Source organism: Heliangelus exortis, chromosome 7 (genome assembly GCF_036169615.1).
Source record: "Heliangelus exortis chromosome 7, bHelExo1.hap1, whole genome shotgun sequence".
Lineage (NCBI taxonomy): Eukaryota > Metazoa > Chordata > Aves > Apodiformes > Trochilidae > Heliangelus > Heliangelus exortis.
Genome location: NC_092428.1, coordinates 30,754,607 through 30,774,319, shown reverse-complemented (window position 1 = coordinate 30,774,319; position 19,713 = coordinate 30,754,607). Strand labels below are relative to the sequence as shown.

The 19,713-nt window shown below is 41.9% G+C and overlaps 2 long non-coding RNA genes across 2 annotated transcripts; both read right to left on the bottom strand.

Moving 5' to 3' along the window:
• Positions 1-6,783: 6,783 nt before the first annotated feature.
• Positions 6,784-7,850, bottom strand: LOC139798066 (uncharacterized). The gene is made up of 2 exons (XR_011726701.1): positions 7,689-7,850; positions 6,784-6,953 (listed from the first exon to the last, which is right to left on the bottom strand). It is a non-coding gene; the product is annotated as an uncharacterized lncRNA (long non-coding RNA).
• A 2,393-nt stretch (positions 7,851-10,243) lies between these two features.
• On the bottom strand, positions 10,244-19,401 carry LOC139798065 (uncharacterized). The gene is made up of 4 exons (XR_011726700.1): positions 18,862-19,401; positions 13,117-13,311; positions 11,193-11,313; positions 10,244-10,335 (listed from the first exon to the last, which is right to left on the bottom strand). It is a non-coding gene; the product is annotated as an uncharacterized lncRNA (long non-coding RNA).
• Between the last annotated feature and the right edge of the window lie 312 nt (positions 19,402-19,713).

Here is a 19,713-nt window from a genome sequence, read left to right as displayed (position 1 = left end):
CCAAAGATAGGGAGAACAGCAAGTACTGCTGCTCTGTAATCTGTTTTCTTTCATTTGATGGAGGTCATGAATTTGCTGTTTTCCACCAGACTGGCCCCATTTGGGTGTCAAGCTTTTGTTTGTTTACAAATACAGAAATGTCTCTGACATCTGACTCCATTCTCCTAGCAGCTACCTCATGTTTCTTGCAACTTCCCACCCTTGCCCAGAGACCTTTCTTGGAAGGTTGGTTTAGTTTGTGTTTGTTTAAATCACCCTTTAGCTGAACTCACTTAACACCAAAATGACCAAATTGCACTGGATGAGAACTGTCTGAGCCTTTGTGTAATGTTTTGCTAATTTAAACAGACAGGTTGAGTGGCAGGAAATGGTGGGGATGCTGAAGGGCCACAAAGAGATGACATAGCCAGATATTTCTGGAAATGTCTCCTTTTCTAGAAACACAAATGAAATCATAACGAGATCAGAGTGCAGCTGTGCAGGGAAGAGGCACCTCTTGTTTCACCTCCCTTGTCAGGCCAAAATTAGTCCAACACCACTTTGGAGAAGGGATGTGGGCTCTTGGCTTTACAGCAGCTTGAGCAGAACCCTGTGAAATAGCCACAAACTGGGGCTGGGTATTAATGAGTCCCTTGAGCCCTTGAAGCATCTCCCAGCTCATATCACAGAATCCCAGACTGGTTTGGGTAGGAAGGGACCTTAAAGCTCATCCAGTTCCATCCCCCTGCCATGGGTAGGGACACCTCCCCCAGCCCAGGTTTCTCCAAGCCCCATCCAGCCTGGGCTGAGACACTGCCAGGGATGGGGCAGCCACAGCTTCTCTGGGAAACCTGGGACAGGGGCTCAGCACCCTCACAGCAATGAATTTCTTCCTAATATCTAATGTCAATCTCCCCTTTTTCAGTTTAAAGCCATTCCCCCTCATCCTATCACTCCATGCCTTTGTCAAATGTCCCTCTGCAGCTTTCCTGTAGCACCTTCAGGTACTGGAAGGTGCTCTCGGTTCTCCCCAGAAAACCTTCTTTTCTCCAGGCTGGAACAACCCCAACTTTCTCAGCCTGTCTTCAGCCCTCTGAGCACCTTCCTGATCATCTTCATCCCCATCATGCAGCAGGATGCACCCTGCAGCTCCTGAGGCATCCCTTGGGTGTCACCAGGTGCCACTGCAGGGAACAAAATTAATTTGGGGAATACACAGAAACCACAAGGTCAAAACATGGAGTGGAAATTTTGTGAAAAAAACCAAGTTGTTCTCTGCATGGCCAACTCACCAAGCTTACAGATTTGTGCCTGACCCTTCTCCCCATGCTGTGAGGCTCCAACCTCCTTCCCATGATCTCCTGGCAGGACTGCAGCCAAGGATCTCTCCACCAGTACCCTGACACATGGCTCTCCTCCCTCCCCACTGCCTGTTTTAATCTTATGGGCAGGGATGTTGCTATCTTCAGGATTCCTTAGGCTCTTGCAAATATGATTTTAATTAGCCAGAGGGTTCAGAAGTCTGACAAAATGTATTCTAGCCTTAATTCTATTTTACAATTGTTTTCTGTGTGACAGCACATGAAAAATGATGTGTGTGAGCTTGTGATTGTGGGAGCTCACAATCTATACAATTTATCTACTAATGGCTATCCCTAAATGTTTTAAATTTCCTGGGGTATGTCAGTGCTAGAACTGTACAACTGATTGAAGAGGGGGTTGTTGAACTATCTCTAGGAACAGTTCACATTTAAGCACTTAGCCAACTGGTGACTGCCACAGCTTTTAAAGAAATGGTTGCCTTCAAAATTGTGATTTAGTCCAAGCATAACTGTCATTTTTGTTTTGGTTTGGTTTTTTTCTTTGCAAGGGAAAAAGAAACTTTATGCCATAGAAACGTGTGCGTGGTCTTTAACAGACCGTTTTCCTGACCTCAAAAATTCTGTAAAATGCAGATTTTAAATACTGAGAATCTTGAGAATAAATGTATTTACAGGAATGAAAGACTGACCAGAATGAAAAATGAATCCAGCTTCATCAGAAATAAACAGTGACCTATTCATAGCTGTTTCAAAAATGGAAGAATTTTGCAGATGTTAGGTCAAGTTATATAAAAAGACAGTTTATAACCAGCAGAATGTGTGTGCTAGAGTCAAGGGAAGTCTCCACAGACACATGTTTTTCCCATAGCTAAGTGACTCTATTCCCCAGTGGCGTGGCTTCGTTTTGACACGTGCTCCTTTTCATCTCTGACCATTCCTCCATCCCCTTGGTAGTGGGGTTGCTGGAGAGCACAGTGAGAACTTGGAGAGGAACCTGGGAAACTGAAGTTTTGGCTTCAATCCCTTAAGACATCCCAATCCATATTCACAGGAGGGATGCTCAGTACCTGCCCCAGGAGCCTGCGGGGTGGCCAGCACAGGGGTGGTTGCTGTACCCCTTGGATTTTAAGCAAGATCAAATCTTATTGTGATGTATCCATCCCCAGTGATAGGAAAATCAAGAAAAAGGCTGCAACTCAACCAGCAGTGCAGCTGGGGAAGAGCCAAGAGGAGCTTTTACAGTGCTCATGAGTTGACATTGATTTTCATTTGAAAACCCTGATTATAGAGCATCTGCACTGAAACCCAGAGCTCCAGAACCCGTTCACTGGCTTGGAACCCAACACACTCTCCATTAAACCAGATTTCTTTGATTCTAAATAAATAATTGGCATCTTTTATGGCACCATAATGTATCTCAGATAGCAACTCTGCTGTTGTTAAAATAGAAGGAGAAAGAGATTGATAGTGGATGTCTCACATGCTGAAAGGCAGAATTAATCACAGCTCACAACAAGGTAGAGGGTGGCACTGCTGCACCAGTTCTGTATTGTTGCACAATATTCCAGCTGTAACACAGGAATAGTCATCCTGGAAAGAACAATTTATACCGCAGGTGTTTATCTAATGGCATTAAACAAGATCTCTTGCTCTGAAAAAATTCTCTGGGGGCAGCAGGGCTGCATGGTTGACTGCAGAAGTCAGACCTGCAGGATCCAGAAGCTGCAAGAGTTGGGCACTATAACTCCAAGAGCAGAAGAGGGTTAGGAGGAATGGACATAGGCTGGAGGGTCAGAGAAGGCACAGGGTAGGGTGTAAACTCATAAGGATATTCAAAAACTGTTGCACAAGTGGTCTGGATTAGGCTCATTCATGGTTTTCGTGAAGCTGGAGCCCACTTGGAAAATTTTATTCAATCAAAAGAAGCCAAAAAACATGTGTTGAACTGCAGGGAAGCTGAAACACAAACACTCCCAAAGGTTCTCATTCTATACTCTAGAGCCAGTCTTTGTCACCTGAGCTAATGCCTTAACACAGAGTAAATTGCCAATTTTCAGCAAGAACTTTTGGGTAATGGAAAAAGGCCACTGGTCGAATTTACCCTGCAAATGAGCGTGACGTGAGGAGAGGCTGCAGTTGCTTATTTTCACTCTGTGGCAAACATGATTAATGGGTTAAAACTATCACTCCTGCTTCCCCAACCCCATTAGGCACCAATATTAGTTCTTCAAGTGAGGAAACATTGAGACCCAAGGAGGTGGAGGAAGATGAGTATGTGCCACATGGCTGGGAATGGATGGTGGCCAAGCTTCAGCACCTACACCCAAATCAGGATCCATATTACAGGAACTGATCTGATGTATTAGTAATTCTAAATTCTAAAATGACTTCTGGCCAAGTGTTTGCTTTGGCAAAGTAGCTGCAGTCTCACTTCTTTGAACTTTGAAAAGACAGGGTGTAATCTCTGCCTGAAATCTGAAATCTGCAGGTGAAAAGAAACACCCCTGACTTCTGAGCAACTGATCGAAAGTCCTGCCGTAGATACAGAGGAACCACAGGCAATGCCTCGTGAATAACTTTTTGCAAAAGCTATGTAAGCAGTTCACAGGTCTTCACAGGAACTTGGTATGCTGCTGGGAAGTGCAATATTTTTTTATACTGTTAATTTTAATAAGCCCTTTCTTGTCTGGTGGTTAGACCACAGGTCTAAAAATCATAACACAGGGGTACCCGTTCCTGCTCTTCCTTAGTCTTGTGTCTCACGTCAAGCAGGACACATCCTTGCAGTTCTCCGAACCCTCAGCTCTAGAACTATAAAATATTTGCCTGTGTCTGTTGCTTATCTGAAAAAAACATTTGCAGAGCACCCTGGGGTTGTCAGAGGGGGGACATTATTTATTAGCGTAATTTCAGATGTCAGTTCCGCCCACACAACCTGCTTGTTCATGTGGAACAGCATCATTTCTCTGACTTCCTCCCTGTGGAATGGCCTGGTGTTATCTGCATTAGGAAGTATGATTAAGGAAAGAAAAATGCTTCTTTTTAAAATTTTTTGGGGTTTTTTTTTTTTTTGTTTATTTGCAGATACCTACTTAGCATGTGCTTTTCCTTCCACAGAAGTCACTCTACTTTTTTCTAAGCTGAAAACATTGCTTCAGAGCAGTACCTTCCTGAGATAACCAATGAGTATTTTTCATGAGGGCCTGAGTCCACATGCCACCAACATTTTCTTTAAAGGTTTAAGAAGCTCTTTTTGACACTGATTCCAGTAAAAAAATTAAAGGAACTCTAATACTCCAGAACTGAACCTTGGGTAGAGTGACTCTCAAGGAGGCAGTTCACACATCCCTTGTAGAAAGCACTGACATTTATATACAAATTATTTCATTTACAGAACCTGTGCTTATCAACCCTCTATCCATCCATGACCCTTGAAACAGTGCAAGTTCTAGAAAGAGCCAGGTTAAGTAATGGTCATATGTAGACAGGAGAACCAATGGGCAAAGGCAATGAGAAGTAAGTCTAGCAAAAAACCCATGTCAGCAGTCTGTTGAATCAGCTCGTTAAACAAACTGCTGGATGTTGATGTTGCATTTTGAAGTGTTTCGTGCTGACAGGCCCTTGTATTTGCTTACTAATGGCAAAGGCATTATATTTGTCATGGCTGAACAATAATGGTTGGAGGCAGTATTTTTGTCATTGATTCAAGAAGTGTTGCAGCAAGCCTGATGTTTCTCTGGTACTCTGTGTCTGCCAACACATTTTAAAATTCATGGACTATGCTTTTTTTTTCCCTCTTCATATATATATATATCATATGAGAGTCCAAGCTCATTTATATGCAGTAAGCCTTTACTTGCCACAAACACCACATCAGTGTTTAGACACAGCAGGAATAACTACAGCAGAGTTCATCCTTTTCCAAATGCCTTTTGCAAGAGGATCGAGTCACTCCAGCTTTTGTGTGAACTGATCAGTACCAGTCTGTGTGTCTGACTCTCTGAAGAGGCAATGAATAGAATTCAGGCAAAAATCTGTAATGCATATGGGGTAATTGACTGCTAGATACTGTTTGTGTCAATTGGTAACTGCAATTTAGGTTGGCAGACTGTAGCCCCTGGTCAGATTTGACTTCTTTCAGAAATAAAGAGAAATCAAGTTGTCCAAGGTGTTTTCAGCAGGAATAAAAATGCTGAATGCCAATGGCAAGGTTTGCACAGTATGTTTGATTTCCCTAACCCTTTTTGCTGTTTATTAAAATTCATGGGGTGTTGTAGAGTTTTTAGCCAGGATCATGGGGTTCTGCAGAATTAGTACATGCAGATTAAACAAGAGAGAGGTTAAACAAGAGGTTAAATCTGTGAAAAGCAAAGGTATTCCCTGACAGGGTCATCCATCCCTGACACCAATGCATGGGGAATGCATTGGAGAAGATCAAACCAACACTTTCTCTTCTGTCCTAAATAACTGATGCACTTTGCAAACCCAGACACCCCACTGGTACTTCCAGTGCTTAGATCATACCCAGACCTGGTCTTGCAAATGCAAATTATTAAATATCTGGGTAAGAAGGAAGATCAGTCTTGGTTTGAATCATGTCTCCTTCATGATCCTTTGTTGTCAGTTCTTGAGGCACCTTTCAACATCCTCCTGTGCACTGTAAGCACAAGGTTTGTCTCAGAGAGGGTTGGGACTGAGCCTAGTAAGTACCAGCAGCTCTGAAAAGCCCTGAGCAGCAGCAGCAGGATGGCAGCACAAGCTGCAAAAAAAAAAAAAAAAAAAAAAGCAAAACCCTATTCTCCATTGCCAATATTATTAATCAGCCCACAGTTTGCTCAGACAGGAAATTGTTACTGACCGCTTTAATTTTACTAAACAAATGAAACCACCCCATTACTCATTCAAATCTAATAAACCACAGAACACAGAGGAGGAAGTGAGCACTTTAAAATGGCTTAGGGTAAAGTTCTCACTTTGTTTTGCCATTTAATTAAAGCCAGGCTCTTTACAGGAAAGGGAATAATTAAATGGTAACATGTGTACTATGATAATCTCCTCCATCAGCATCTCTTGCTACTGAAAGCAGAGGGACTTTTCGTGCTGTTCTCTACATTCCCAGAGCATTACCTGCTCCTTAGGAGGAATAGAATTAGGAAATATATTGTGTACCAGGATGGATCTTTTCCATCATGCCCCGATGAGTGACATGGGGCTCTGCCAGAAAGAGGCTGATGAAATCAATTACCTGACACTTAATAACTGCAGATATTCAGAGACATCCTGAAGATGGGCCCTGCAAAACAGCTGGCAGCCAGCTGCTTCATCAACACCTTGGCCTTTCCTGATCATCAAGTGTTTAAAATACCTACAAAATACTGCTGTTTTAATATTTGAAATTAAAGCACTAGTTCAATACGTGATAGGATTTATATGCATATATAAATATTGTCTTTTGCAGTCTGAAGGCAGGAAAAGCATGAACGTACTTGCACCACAAAGAGTGATTGCTGTAATAGTTAGCCTTTCTTCTCAACATCAAATTACTCCTTTAAATGGAGGCAATTTCACAAACAGGCAGAAATGCCATTTTCACTCTGGGAATTCTTCTGTGTAAAAGCTGTATGATGAAGCTGCACATTTAACTGCTTCCACCTGAGAAGGGTTCATAAATGGGAATTATTCCTTTGTGGTGATTCGGCTCCTGAAAGATGATTAAAGAAGAAAAACACAGGTACCAGATAATCTGAATAATAAGAGCAAATAGCACAAAGAATCTAACAGGCAACATGTTTTTGTAGCACTGCAAAGGCCATGAAAGCTTTTTCAAGTGTATACGAGTTTGTTCCTGTCTGTACAACATGTGCTCTTTGGGACTGTTGGTGTTTGGCTCCTTCAGGCTCAGGGGGATGCAGAGTGTTTGCTGGAAGGTCTTTGGCAACTTGGAGCTGGACCAAAACAGCTCTCACCTGGTTTGCTGTAGACACTCAATCTGCTGCAGCCTTAATCCAAGACACACAGAAGGCAAATCAACAAGAAGCTGTATTAATTGTACTGGGTACTAAAGAATTTTGTAGACTTAGCAAAATCAGCCCCTCTTTCCTTCCCCACCACAGATGCACTGAAAAATGGGATGCAATCTGCTCTCCATTCTTAAAAATATTCTTCCTACCACTTTAGTTGGTCTTACTTAATTTGTTTTGCTATTTGGAAGGAGTTGCAGATTTGACATCCTAGAAAACAGATGTTATTTTTACAGGAAAAAAAGTGTGTGATTCATAATTTTCCAGAAGTATGCACACTACACATGTAACATGTTGGCACCTTCTGAAAAACACTCTAAATCTTCAAATGTGTACCACATGGGTTTAGGTTTTCTGCTTTGTGTACCTGTTCAAACACCAGACCAAGTCTCACAGCTCATGAGGGAATATCTTTCTGGTCTCTCATGCCATCACCGTTTTCCATCTGAAAGGAAAGTGGCTGCAACATATGAGGAAAATAATTCAAAATGGTGCCATTTTGTAATGACATTTCCCAGTGGCACAGAGAACTATGGAATATCCAAAGAGATGCAACACTGGGAGCTGTAAGACAGACCTTTCTGCTAAGCCAAGACATGCAAAAGAAGTCCATAATGCACTTCTGATACAGTGTGTAATTTCAGTAACCATATTCTGCTTGTGTTTTGGTTTGTTTTTTTTTTTTTTTTCTTTCCCTTTTCGAAGCAGCATCCCTGGTTTGCTTCATCAGGAGCCATGGGGGGAAATGCTGTGATGAAGCCACGGGGTGAAATGCTGTGATGAAGCCACAGTCATGACAAGGGTCCTGAGAGACTGGCAAGAAATGCAGTGGAAAGGTGTCATGGACAAGATGAGCTCCATCTTCCTCCTTGTCATTTTGAGAAGTGAATTTGCAGCCTGTACAGAGTGGAAAAAAACTTACTTGAAAAAATATCAATAATTAAGTAAAACGAGCATTTTGTAAAGTGCCAGTGAACACACTCAGTCTCAGAAGGAATAGCAGGATATCTTGAATAATGAACTCTTCAGACACCACCAGAAAGTCAAAAAATTATTTATGAAGTGCATGTAAGGATAACAGTAGTCTATCCACTAAGCTAAAAATGTTTTTCTTTTTTGCCCTCTAATTCTGAGATTCATTTAAAGGGTACTTCATATCCCAAGGTGTACCACCAAAGCTATTTTATGCATGCAACAGCTTTGCAGTTTCAAGGTTGTGCCTGACACCCTTCTTCTGGCACAAATCTGACTGGCACCTCAGGATACAATACTCAAAGCACTAATCTGAGTCCCTAGGAACAACCTTTAACATTTTCTATTTCTGTTCTGTGAAGGTTTCGTCCACCGCAGTGCACAGTGATGCTTGGCTGGGAAGAAGTCAGTCTCCTGCAAGCTCTCCAGGATTCTGGCTCCAAGGCCCAGCTCGATGCCAGCCCAAAACTCCCTGTTCCTCTGCACAGCGTTGTTAAGACAGTGGTATTTCCTGCTCTGGAACTGTACATTCCTGTCACTTCCTCTCAAGGAATAACTTGGCTTGAGTAAACAGCAGCCATCAGAGGGAGATTCCACAGCAGAGCTGTTCCACCTGGCTCGCTGCAGCTCTGGAAGTCCCCGAGCCCTCAGTGCCACCACACAAGGTTTTTCCCTATGGATCCCTACCCAACTGTAAATCCATACAAAGGGGATGGGAGCAGTCCTAGCCAGGGCTACTTCCATAGAATCATTTTGGCTGGAAAAGAGCTTTAAGATCAACAAGTCCAACTGTTAACCCACCCACTGCCAGGGCCACCACTAAGCCATGTCCCTCAGCACCACATCTCCATGGCTTCTAAATACCTCCCTGGATGGTGACCCCACCACTGCCCCGTACAACCTGTGCCAGGGCCTTTGGGGCAGAAATTGTTCCTAATACCCAATTTAAACCTCCCCTGGCATAACTTGAGGCCATTTCCTTTTGTTTTATCAGTTGTAACTCGGGAGGAAGGACCAACTGTCTTCCTTCTATGCAGACTGGTTTCCCCCTCTTGGACTGCAGGAATCCCAGTTCCCTGCAAGGGCTGCCCAGCAGACAACAAAAATACCTCATTAAACAAGTGCTGAGGGGCTTGTCCCTCTCTCATAACCTCCCCAGCAATTAGAAGAAGTGATGGTGTAGCCCTGTTAAACAAAAAAAAAAAACAAAACAAGCCCACCCACAAACTTTCAGAGCATCTGTAGAATCCTGTCCCATGTACCTTATCCTGCATGTTTGCACAAACAACTGCTTCAACAGTTTGTGTTTGCTTAAGCAACAAGATTTATATCCTGGATCAGTAAAGAAACCTGCAACTGTATGCTTCCCCACAGTTGCTTCTACCCTGATGATTGCAAAATAAAACAAGCAGGAAAAAATGACATGTCCACAAAGGAAACTGGTGTCTTTAATGCAAAAGTTCAGAAATTTTAGATTTTAGAAATTTAGTTTGATGTGTGCAGCCAGCCAGTCGTGGCTGCTTAGCTCCAGGGTTTAGGTTTAGAAGCATCCCTCTGAGCAAAATGACACCCAAGCAAAAATGTTAGGGCAGATGATAAAGTAGAAATATAGAAAATCTGTGAGTTAGATTTTACTGAGCTTTGGCTGGAGCGGCTAGATGGAGGAGCTGTCTCCTCTGTCTTAGACATTACATAGCAGAGCTTATAATTTTTCATCTGTGTTGGAATGTAATTTTGCAAGAAATACTGATTCTAACTAGGTGCAAAGGAAGTTTTTTTTAAAAAATGAACTTTTACATCGTCCTGTGTGCAGAGTAGTAAGAGCTTGGACAGAGGGTGCCCCCTGAGCTAGAAGAGATCTGGCACTGACCTGGCACTGCCATTTCAAATCTTTCCATCTGAAAGTAGGAGTGGGTAAGGTTTAAATCACAAACACACAGTAAAACGTATTTGAAATGAGTCCATGTAAATGAAGGGATTGAAAAACAGCTCTGTATCACTGTCCTATTTCCCTTTCCAGGAAGGAACATCTCTTGGGTAATCTGGAAACAAAACAAAGTAGCCGAAAACTTTACTTAACCTCCAGCTAATTTCCTATCCAGACTAAATTTAGCTGTTTGGATTTTGTTTGGTGCATGTGCCTCCCAAGGCACTGACTTGCAGAGGGATGTTTGCCAGTTGCCTGAAGCAACTCTTGTAGCACTCTAGTTAAAAACAGCTGCTTTAATTTCGCATCTCAGTATTAATTTTTCACATGAAATGTCACTTGATGTTCGGAGATGGCAGCGGGAGGTTGGTAAGAGCTGATGGCTGAATTTTGCTGACTGGAAAAGCCCAACCACCCCCACAACAACCAGCTGCTGGGAACTGACTCCCAGGGCTTTCTGCCTCTCAAAGAGAAGGCCAAGGAGAGAGCAAGAGGATAAAAACATTATCAGAAAAGCCTCTCCACGCGTATTTTGAAACAGACAGTTGTTAATTCAAGGAAGACCAAGTCAGAGACCAGCCCAAAACACTTAGATTATTTTTCCATGAGTCAAGGGTTATACTCAAAACAAAAATTAGCCGACAAATACAAAGGCCACGCTGGTGTACTAAGCATTTCCCAGCACAGATGACTGCTGCCAGCCTCCTGCTACAGAGAAAAAAAAAAAATCTGAGAAAAGGTTTGGAAAGTTTTTAAAACTTGATTCATTCCATCTGTCTGTTTCTTTCTAAAATCTTTCATTTTAAGGTCAGAAATTATTTGTACTGCTGTCAGCTCAAGGTGTATAAATTTTGGAAGGAGTGTAAGAGTAACAAGTACATTTAAAAACTCTAAGACTGAGAGCAAGTAATTCTTCTGGATGTAAGGATTTGGGGAGGTTAAGAGACCACAACAAAGTGCTTCTTCTCTTACCTAACAGAATGGCATCATCTTTGTGGTGTGAGTCTTTCCAGGGTAAGGAGACACCAGGTTACCAAACCATCACTGAAACTGGGACTAAGTAGTGTCTGCTGCTCATCTCAGTCCAGTGGCACTGGAGGAAGGGAAGAAAAGAAACAATTTTTAAACAAATTAATTTAAAAACTCCCCACAACTTGTACAAGTAAAAAATGACATCTTTGTTAAAGTACTGCTTGAAGTTAATGTCATAAAAACATTTTCTTTGATCCCATGAAAATGAAATGATTGAAAGGGAATGACAGAGGCATCAGAAGAGTGGCTAGAAAAGGAAATTTCAGGCCACATTCCTGCAATCCCAAACCCCTGCCCAGGCTCAGCCCTGCTGCACAGTGAGCTCCTGTGGCTGCTTGGCCTTTCCAGTGCTGCATCCGAGGTCCCTCTTTTGTTCCAAAAGCCAAGATTTGAATGCTTGAAATGAAATAAAAAGCTTTGTGTTCTTATAAATCCTGTGGCAGAGACTGCAGCTGTCTTTTTCTGTGGTGTTGGAAAGAGTAGCACCTGGCATAGACACACATAGCCTTATATGGGGCATTCCCCTGTTGCCAGGTCAGTCTTATTTTTTTCTTTGTGGGCAGAAAAAATTAAAAGAAAAAAATAAATTACACAACCCACCCTTATTAAATTGGACCTTTATATTCTTCATTAACTGAAGGTAAATTTAAGATTTTGCTGTTCACACTAAGGAATTGTAGCAGCCTGGGATGTCAGTGAAAAGAGCCATACTACATGTAGTGCTGGCAATTTAGCCTTCTGTAATCATTCACAGAGTTGATTCACTTTGAATTTTTTGTGAGAATCTCAGGCCCTGTCTGATCTGCAAAGGTAGCCTCTCTTAGATGCATAAACCTGTGCCAGATGCAAGCCAGGACTGAAGGTGATTTAAGATTGTTTCCACTCTTACAGTGGTACCTTTCTGTCTCTGGCATTAACAAACAAACACAATTACAGGCAGAGCAAGAAGAAGCAGCTGGTTACTAGTAGGAAATAAAGTGGTAAATAATTAAAAATAATTAGCTATAGGAAGCAAAAAAGTAAAAAAAAAAAAGTTTTACTGCAATAGTGATATTTTTCACCTGGTGACACCCAAAGTTGGTGACCTGTGGAAGCTGACTCAGGACTGGTTTCCAGAGTTAGGTGCAGGTGGTGTCAACAACTTCAAAAACGCCCAAAAAACTATGAATAACACCCAACTAAAATTTTGTTGAGTAATTATTAACAGCAAACATGTGATTCAAGACAAAGGAAATGTATTTTACCTGCTATTTCCCTAAGCAGTTGTGAGAGGAGCAAATCAACATCTGCAGAAGGCAAAAGCAAAAAAAGCCTCTTTCTGGTGCAACTTCCCATATGCCTTCAGTCAGAATTTTCCATAGGCTGCCTTTTGCTGATGTATTTTAAAATGATGTAGAAGCTCCCATTGCAAAGATTTTATTTATTTATTTATGGGTTGGCTGAAGGCTGCCAGTGTTGCAGCTTCTGAAGGAAATGAAAAAGAAGGAATTATAATTTGCTTCTCTCAGTAGCTATGTATTTGTGGAACCATGAAACACAGGTACTATTTTAAAAGCAGAAGGCTCATTACAAGCGAGCTGTAACTCCACTGTGTCTCCTCCCACCATGCTGGGAAAGGTCATGGTTGGCTGGGCCCCACTGTAGCTCAGCCTGGAAAGTGGTAAAGGAAGTCAGAAGTTGTTTTTCCCACCAAAAAACCAAAAAAAAACCACCCCAACAAAAGCAACCAACAAAAAAGAAACTACAAAGAACAATTGCACATGACTTCCATTTTCTGAAGAGGAAATGGTGATTTGTCTCAGCCATGCTGTTGCCTGGGACTTCAGCAGCCTGTGGTATGAAAGGAGTTAAATGGGAAATTCACTTTAACTCTGGAAGAAAACATGTTGTTTGAGTTGCTTCTTTCCAGGATAAATAAGTATGAATGCTTCATGACACCTTTTCTCTTGGAGGTGCACTGTGTCTCTGGCCTGGTTGGTGTTTATTGAATCCCACCTCAGGTCTCAGACAAATAATGTGCCACTCCTGAGGGATGCAGCCACACTGGAAAAATCTCAGCCTGAGAAAAACAAGTAAGAAATGGACTGAAATGCTCAGTAATTAATTCAGTGTCCTAAGCAGACATGAGTTCCAAAGCACAAATTGATTACATTATGTGGGCTTGCTCATCCAGTGAGTTGTGGTGGAAACCCAGATGAGAATTCAGCAAATAGATTTACTACCATGACCTTTTAAAATATTGTAACAGCAAGAGGGGCTGGAAAAGCCCCAGATCCTCTTTCTCTTCCGTTCTGAACCAGCCCTTCCAAACCATACTGCTGAAATTCACTCCAGCTCTCATGTCCCAACACAAATCTGTTCTGCCTCCACAGCATGAAATTCTATATAACAACTGTGGTTCTGATTAATCTTCCCCAGACTTACTCTTTTCAACCCACAATATGTGCTCTCGGACCTCTGACAGTGGGCAATGTTACATTATTGGTAGGAAAGTAGATTATTAATCAACATCTGTGATGTTCAGTGGGCAGTGACTGAGGTGATGGCCATCATAAACCTGATGGTGACATTCAGTATCATGATTTCCAAAGAAATGGGTTTAAACAGCAGATTGCAAGATGCAGCAGACAGTGAGAAGACAGAGCATGCAGACATCTCATTTTTTAACTCTTTCCTGCTCTGCAACAGAGATGTGATGACAAAAAAAAAGATTCTCCAATGATTAATTATAAGGCTTTGTTATAATGCTTATGCCAATGGGCCCTGGATTAAGATTGCAGGAAGTTTTAATCATGTCAGCTCATTGTTTTTCTGGACCTGCATTTGCCACTCCAGTAGCATTCCCCACTGTAATGCGCATCCTGTGCTTACAGAGCATTTGCTTGCAGCCAACCGGTGGCTTTACAAAGAAAACTGTGTGAAAAGTTTGTATTTTTCACTGCACTTAACAATGAACAAAACCCCAGCTCGCAGGAGCAATAGGTATATAGATATATTTATACTGTTCTACACATTGTTCATGTTCCGAAAAGGAAGAGGAACTGGGCCAGGCTCCTTCAGAAATGAGACAGAAATGCCATTGAGATCTCATTTCCTGTGCAGGAGCTTGTGAGACCTTCAGTCCTACACTGGGTTTGAGCAGTGTCACTGTTTGTAAGATCAGCTCCATCTTCCCCACATAACTCATTCAAGAGGAAAAAGACTTAAAACTGGGTGGGACTCCTTTTAATTAGCAGGAGAGCCTTAACAACAAGGAGTAGATTGAGCTGAGGACAGTCCCTTTGAAGAGGGTGCAGAGATTCCCTCACCACTACTCCTGAGGAAGCATAAAGGAAGTCTCAGGTCACCTCTGCAACTAGAACAGCCTCAACATGTCCAGTGAGTAAGAGATCATCCCTGATGTGTCCCATGATGGTCAACAGGCCCCTGGTCTCCTTGCCAGAAGCAGCAGAGCAGATGCCCAGTTGGCTGTCAAACCCTTCTGAAGTCATTGTTTAAAGTAGTCGCAGCCAAGCAGAAAAAAGGAAAATGTCAGAGGCTGTTTGTGTGCTGGTTGTACACCACCACCACCACCACCACCACCACTCAGGCTCATTAATCAGGTTCCAAAAAAAAAAAAAAAAAAATGGTGGGATGGCTTCATACGTTGCTGTTTGTTGGTAAATTTGTTGTTGTTTGCAAATGAGTTTAGGGGCTTGTTTAACTTGCTGCCATTTGAGGTGTTGCGGGATGGTACCTGCCAACTGAGCTGTTTCCAGGGTGGGGGGCTTTTAAACCCATTCTTCCTCCCAGCTAGAAATCATGAAACTTATGAAAAAAATGCAAGTTGGCAACACTGTGCATATATTAGGTGGAGAGGAGGCAACTGATACCTTCTGCTTTCCTCTGGCTGCTCGTGGGGAGCAGAGAAAGGCAATCCCATTGCCCCACAGCCTTTTCACTACATGGTTGCAAGGATATTACTCAAATCAGAAATGCTGCACTGCAAAAACCCACCTTCAAATCCAGAAGCTGTTCTGGGAGGCCAAAAGAGATGATATTCACTTCAACCAAGAGAGATAAATCTGAACAATATATGTATTTTTTAATATTTTGTGGCTGCATTTGTGAAATAACTCCTTTCCTCTTTCTCCTCCTTCTCCCCCCACCTGAAGTGATGGCCACCATAAAAAAGACTTCTTCATCCCAGATGTGTTCCATTTCCTGCAGAAAAAAATTGAAATCTTTGCCTTTTTCATAAACATCTGCCAAGGATGGAGATGCACTATTTTAGAACTTTCTGCAACCGCTTTAGTTTGAAATGAATAAATCAGTAGGATTTAATGAGCTAGCCAGCATTTTTTAATTTGTTTCTTCTGGCAAAAGTGCCACAGTGAGTTACATCCAAACAAATTTGGTGTCAGCACCTGCTTCACAATGACCTAAACGTCTAAATCTAATTTTAGAAAATGACTTGCAAAGAGTTCAAGCAAGGCTTTCAGAGCTTGGTCTGGATTTTATTTTCACTCCTTTAATTGAAGAGCTGATTTATGGGGTTTATGGTGGTTGTTGATTTAGAGATCTGTGCTGGGGTCCAATGTCAAACAGAGCCTTGACCCATAAGCAGCTGTGCAGGGGGCAAGACCCCCACATGCTCAAAGAAGCAAATCAGCACTGGTGGTGATGGAAATGGAGGAGGGTCAACCCCTCAAAGCCACAAAAGGTTGGCAGACTAAGAAGCAAGCCTGTGGGAGGGGAGATGATGTGGTTTGGGTACCACACCTGACTGCATTGAAGAAAACTGGGCAAACCTTGGTGTCCAGCAAACCTTCAGGATGATCTTACAAGTGTTTTCCAACCTGAATGATTCAGCAGTTGTGTGGTTTGAGAAATCATGTCTCTGGGCTCTCTGTTTGCCTTTGATCCCAGGTCCCACCTTTCCATGTACATTGCAGATATCCCTGCTACAGGCAGCAGGAAGGAGTCACCTTCTTGACTTACAGATTTTGGTAGGTTGGGCTGGGCTGCTTTTAGGGTCTTCCTGTTGGGCTGGAACGCAGGCAGATGGCACTGCTGGAATTGTCTGGTGGTTGGAAATGGTTATAAACCATCTGGAGTTAATACTAAAGTACATTAAAATGAGAAGAAACCTGCTAATGAGAAGGCTTCCACATCTTCCTCCAATTCTGGGGACTTTCCAACCATCCCCCATGGAAGTGGCTTCTGGGACTGAGCCTTTTGCTACTGTGTTGGATTTGAGTTGCCAGATTTTGGTCTGATTTGCTCTTTTATCATCTGAAATACTGTTTTATTTCAAATTTAGGTTTCTGAGCTTTGGTGGGCTTTAGTGCCCAGGACTTTATATATATCTGTATGATTTTTACATCTGGCCTATATAGGTGTTTCAAAAGTGCCTTATTTTGTTGTATCATACACACATAAGAGAATGTAAATGAAGAAACACTACCACATTTCTGAGCCATATGAGAAAATATACTCTTGAAGGGTATTTTAAATGACTAAGATACTGTTCTGGAATAAAATCAAGCACATTATTAATAATGATAAAATGTAAAACCAATATCAAAGGATATAAGGGATTATTACTGTATATGATGTAAATAAATCTTTAAAGAGCATGTTTCATGTCTTGAATCACATGAAGCTCTGGTCTTGTGTTTCAGGGTTTTTATTGTTTGATTTGCTTTTATTTTAAAGCTAGTGGGTAAGAAACCATCTCAGGTCAAAATAGTAAATAATGAATCACCCACAAATTCAGCTCATTTCCTATCTCTCACTGAAAAAATGTTGATTCCAGGCATGGGAGCAAAACATGGAGCCAAACAGTAATTTCTTTATGGTGTGCATGACTCATAGGAAAGAATGTCTCATGGGGATTGCAGGAGAAAAAACCAAATAATAAAAAAAAATAAGTAAATTCACTTTAAAGAAACAGGCAATCAAATAAAGGGCAGAAGGTCAGAAAAGGTCCTCAGCTGTTTTTGTGTTGCTCCTGTGGTCTTGGCAGTGTCCTCTGCCTTGGATGATCTTCAGAGGTCCTTTCTAACCCCTGACATTCCGTGATTCTGTGGAACACCATAGCTCCTCCTTTGGAGCCCTCAGACAGGTGTCAAGGGGAGAGGAAAGATGTGGAGACATCAAGGGTGCCCATCAGGAGGTTAAAGAAGCCAAAATTTGAATTAGGAATTAATTTTACATTCTTTAAAAGATGCTGGGAATAGCTGTTTTTTTTCTCAACACAATTCCATAGGTTGTCCCTGGTGTGAAATTCTGCCAGCTGGCTCTGAGGGTGGCAGTGACCCACAGGGGAGGGGGTGGTCAGCAACACCCTCTTTTCTTTGGGGTTTTTAATCATAATATCAGAGAGTGGGTTAGGTAGGAAGAGACTTTGAAGATTGCCTAGTTCCAACCCCAGCCCAGGTTGCTCCAAGCCCCATCCAACCTGGGCTGAGACACTGCCAGGGATGGGGCAGCCACAGTTTCTCTGGGAAACCTGGCACAGGGGCTCAGCACCCTCACAGTGAAGAATTTCTCCCTAATATCTAATGTCAATCTCCCCTTCTTCAGTTTAAAGCCATTCCCCCTCATCCTATCACTCCATGCCCTTGTAAAAAGTCCTTCCCCAGCTTTCCTGTAGGCCCCTGCAGGTACTGAAGGGAGGCTATTAATGTCCAATACATTTTTAGTAACTTTACTGAAGAGCCTCTTTTGCATTTCTCTTGCCATCTTCACAAATTTGAGTCAAAGCAGTTTATCCTCCTCCATAATTTGCTTTGCGACTTCTTGATGGGCCCTTAATTATCACAAATATTACTTGTCCTCTCTGGCAAGTGTCTCCTGCCTCAGGCAGATTTATTCAGGGAGGTAAATCAATATACGAGAAGATTTCATGAACACTGATTGTGAAATGAGGCTGAATTTCAGCTCAGCTCTCAGCAGCAAGATCTCATCTGATTTCCATTCTTTCTTTTTTTCCAAGAGTGCTAATGGATGATTAATTTCAACAAGGATTGCTCTGTATATTTACATAACTATTTCTGAGTAATTAAAACATCTTGCCTCCCGTTCCAGAGTCAGTATTACGCAGCCAGAAATACACAATGAGACAATGATGCAACATGAAAATAGAGAGTAGCTTATTCCTGTAGGGTAACTATGTGCTTCTTTAATGTCACATAATTAAAGCCATGTTCAGGACCAATTAATTTCAGTCTATGAAGACCAAGAAAATTATTTGTATTATCTCAGCACACACCGTTACTCTCTGCCATGAATTTTAGGAGCTTTCAAAAATACAATTCAGGTTGCAGCAAGAGATAATTTGAGGCCTCAGGATAATTTCCTGTTCAGGACCTTTCCTTCCTGGGGATGCTACAGCAAATGGCTTTTACATGTATATACTACGTTTTCTCTAAGAAATAAATCAGATTTCTCTGATCCTCCACGAACACGTAAAAGATGAAATAATTATGTGCACTTTGGAACACTTACTTAAATGAGTTAATTCTTGATGATGTAGGAAAAAGCATAACAGAGTTAAAATCTGTACTTCAGAAAAAGCTTGAACTGGAATAGAATAATTTCTTTCCATGCAGATTCACTTCCTTACCTGCTCTAACACAGTAGAACTGTTTCATGATCTGGCATTATCTGAGCACTTGGATTTATCCCGAGGAAGACCCAGCAGAGTATTGTTTTCAGGAGGTGAACTTTGTGGAGAATAAATGATCTGCAGGAAGAAAAGATTTGTTAATAACAGGTTGGCATAAATTATTTATTCCATATTACCATGCCAGGGAGAGATCAGCCCTAAGCCACCATTTCCAACCACAATAGAGCTGGAAGCACTGGGAGGGGAATCATAAACTGGACTTCTGCAAATATTTGGGAATTAGTAAGATTGTATTTTCAGAGTGACTTTTGCTCCGGGAGTTGTAGCATAGACCAAAAGACTGATGTCTCAGAGCATGGCTGCTGGGGAAGGTTGCAGGGTAATGCTAAACCATCTAAACTTCACCTGCCATTAGACCCAAAATTCTACAGACCTGAGGCTACCTCCAGACTTGCACTACCCCTTGGTGCCCATGGCAGAGCCCACTCACCACTCTCCTGCATTAGAGCTTATGGGGTGGTAAAATACTGAAATCCTGAGTGCAGAAAACTATTTCCTTAAATGTCCTCATCAAAATGACCAATACAACAGATTTCTACTGTAGCTTTTTAACTACTAGAGATGTACTGGTCTTCCTTACTCATTAAATCACGTTTCCCTTCAACATAATAAATAATTTCTATTTATGTAGTGCCTGCCTGATGACTGAGAGGCAGAAGATTGACGCATTAGAAGACAAAGCTAAATATTTGGAGTGGGACCCACACTATGAATTGCCATAGGCATGAGGATTTCAGCTGGAGGAAGGGTGAAGGCTGTGGGTGATGCCCTTGGCATCAGAGGGATACA